The following is a 2,882-nucleotide window of genomic DNA, read 5'->3' on the forward strand; positions in this document are numbered from 1 at the left end:
GGTAGTTTCCCATTGTAACCATTATGGTTTCAAGCTCCATAGCTGCACTTGATTTGTAAATCAGATAAAGAGAGCTACACCATCTCCACAAGGCTCTCACTCTACTCTTAATAGTCTTACCCCGCTCTGTCATCATCCTGACCCCAGAAGGGCAACCTCTGTCCTTCAGTTGTTATGTCAAGGCGTTATATAGGTGACATCGAAGCCTTCAGTGAAGTGGAAGTGTCCCCAGATCTCCCTTGAGAACAACAATAGCTGGTATCAAACCTTCAACAAAAGACTTCTTCTGCACACGACACACACACCTGATAGTAGGTTGTCAGAATAGAGGCCCACCATAAGACAAATGGCGATTTGTAAAATTCTAAAAAAAAAAAAAAAAGCATTATATAAATGGAAACACTCAGCATGTTTCCATTTGAGATTGGCTTTTTCACTAAGCATAATTCTCTGGAGATTTGGTCACGTTGTTTGGTGTATCAATAGTTTGTTCCTTTTTATTATTGAGCATATATCGTGGTATAAATGTACTATAGTTTATTCACACATTAAAGGACATCTAGCTTATTTCTATTTAGGGGTTCTTACTAATAAAGCTTCTGTGAACATGCATATGTAAGTTTCTGCATGAATGTTAAGTTTTCATTTCTCTAGAATAAATGTCCAGGTGTACAGTTGCTGAGTTGTATAGTAGGTACATGATTAATTTAAGAAACTGCTAAATTTGTGTTCAAAGAGACTATACCTAAAATTTTTTACATTTTACATTCCTACCACTAATGTATGAGTGATTCAGTTTATCCACATCATCAACATTTAGTATTATCAGTATTTTTCGTCTCAGTCATTCTGCTAGGTGTGTAGTGATTATCTCATTGTTTTTAATGTGCATTTCCCTAATGGCTAATAATGTTGAACATCTTTTCATTCATGTGCTTCTTTGCCCACATCTTTTTTAGTGCAATGTCTGTTCATGTCTTTTGCCCATTGTCTTAACTGTGTTGTTTAGTTTTTTACTACTGAATTTTGAAAGTTCTTTACATACTCTAGATATTAAGCCTTTGTCAGATATGTGGTTTGCAAATATTTTCCTCCAATCTATTTGTGTTTTTCATGCTCTCAATTGAGTCTTGTGTGGAATAAAGTTTTAAATTTTTATGAGCTGTTTAGCAGATTTTGATTTGACAGAATATATAAATCAAGAAATAACTTCTTGAAAATCATCTGTCTTTGTTCTCTCTCAAAATTCGTTTTTAAGTGAATGCTAAAACATGACTGCTTAAAGTGTTCGTCTGTGATAAGGAGCTGCATCGGAATAAAAATCAATATCACTAAGCACACTGTTTAGTTCAGCTCAGTTTTTTTCATAAGGAGATTTTTCTCAGTAAAGGAAGTGCTGTGCTGATTTACCTTTCTAGTGTGACTCTCAAATCTTCACAATGGGCAAAACAAACAAACAAATAAAAAACAGTTTGTAGTTGCCAGTCTGGACCACACTTTGAGTAGCATTGCACTAAAATAAACATTTGTCTAATGAGCTCCTTGTCAAAAAGAAGGCGTATTAGAACACACTTACCTAAAATTCATCATTTCTGAAAGTCTGCTTCTGAATTTACAAATATGATTTTAAAGTTTTTAAATATTTGGAAAAGTGTTCTTTCAGTATTTATTACAAAGATCTTAGGAATGTTCAATCTATCAAGTGATTTCATACCTCTCCAAACAGGTCCTTCAGGGCTGAAATAAGCAGCTGTTTGAACTGTGCAGCATTCAGTCCAACTCCATGATCTTGAAATTCTCTATCAAAAAAAAATGAAAAAGAAAATAATACCTCGTATTAAATTTCATGCTACTCAAATTCATAAAATAACCAAAAATAGAACTTAGGAGACTGAACTTACAGGCAGACTTTCATGTAGTGGTGTTCAGAGGGATTTTTGTAAACTATTCTTTCATATGTGGCAGCTGGGGCTGGCATCTTTTCCAATGCTGATTACACCTACATTAAGAGTCAAGAGGGCTAGAAATTAGCAACGTACGAGCTATTTTTCACGTTTCTAATGAGTATTTGACCTATTTGATTTTTTAAAGAACTGCAACAGACAGTAATGCATCTAATTCTAATCAAACTAAGGTTACCCACACAGAAACAAAGAAATTTCTATATATCATACATGCCACACCATGTGTTCTTAATAAATTCTAATAACATAATCCCACTGAACATTTTCCCCTACAGAGTACCCAGCTGTGTGTTAAATACTTCATATGCCTTCAAACTGATCCTATGAGGTAAAAGCTAACATTACTTCCATTTTAGAGAAGAGGACATTAAAACTTAGCAAAGACAGGTAACACCTGGCCAAGGGAACAGAGCCTCCAACCACTCCTGAGCACCCTCAAGACCACTCTGATATGATGCCTCTTAATCCAAAAAGAAAAAAAAGTAGAAACATAAAGGAGTAAAACCTGAAATCTGAAGGCCCTCTTCTTGTTTACTCTCGGTCAACACTGAACATACACAGGAGAATGAAGGGTGGTAGTTCTGCTGACTCTCCCATGTTCGATTTGTGAGTTCTGTCAGTCTGGAGGCCAGGTCAACAAAGGGCTATTTGGCATGAAAGACAGCTTCAATAGCAACAGGTTTGAGAAGAGGAATTCCTAGAATGGGCTCTCAATGCCATTTCTAACAGACCTGAAACTTTCAAGAACATGCTGATCCCCTAGTCGGGAATCTCTGTCCGTGGCTCCACTCCCACCTTACTCTCCCTCTGGATAACTCCCACTCATCCTTCAAATTACAGCTTACAGTTCACCTCTTCCAATAGTTTCACCTCTTCAAGACCTTTTTGACACCCTGTTCTAAGTTACGTTCCCTTTTT

The 2,882-nt window shown here is 36.2% G+C and overlaps 1 long non-coding RNA gene across 1 annotated transcript; it reads right to left on the bottom strand.

The window, feature by feature from the left end:
- Nucleotides 1-415: 415 nt before the first annotated feature.
- On the bottom strand, nt 416-2,876 carry LOC120602916 (uncharacterized). The gene is made up of 3 exons (XR_005652920.1): nt 2,470-2,876; nt 1,902-1,999; nt 416-1,799 (listed from the first exon to the last, which is right to left on the bottom strand). It is a non-coding gene; the product is annotated as an uncharacterized LOC120602916 (long non-coding RNA).
- Nucleotides 2,877-2,882: the final 6 nt, after the last annotated feature.

Source organism: Pteropus medius, unplaced genomic scaffold (assembly GCF_902729225.1).
Source record: "Pteropus medius unplaced genomic scaffold, Ma_sr-lr_union100, whole genome shotgun sequence".
Classification (NCBI taxonomy): Eukaryota; Metazoa; Chordata; class Mammalia; order Chiroptera; family Pteropodidae; genus Pteropus; species Pteropus medius.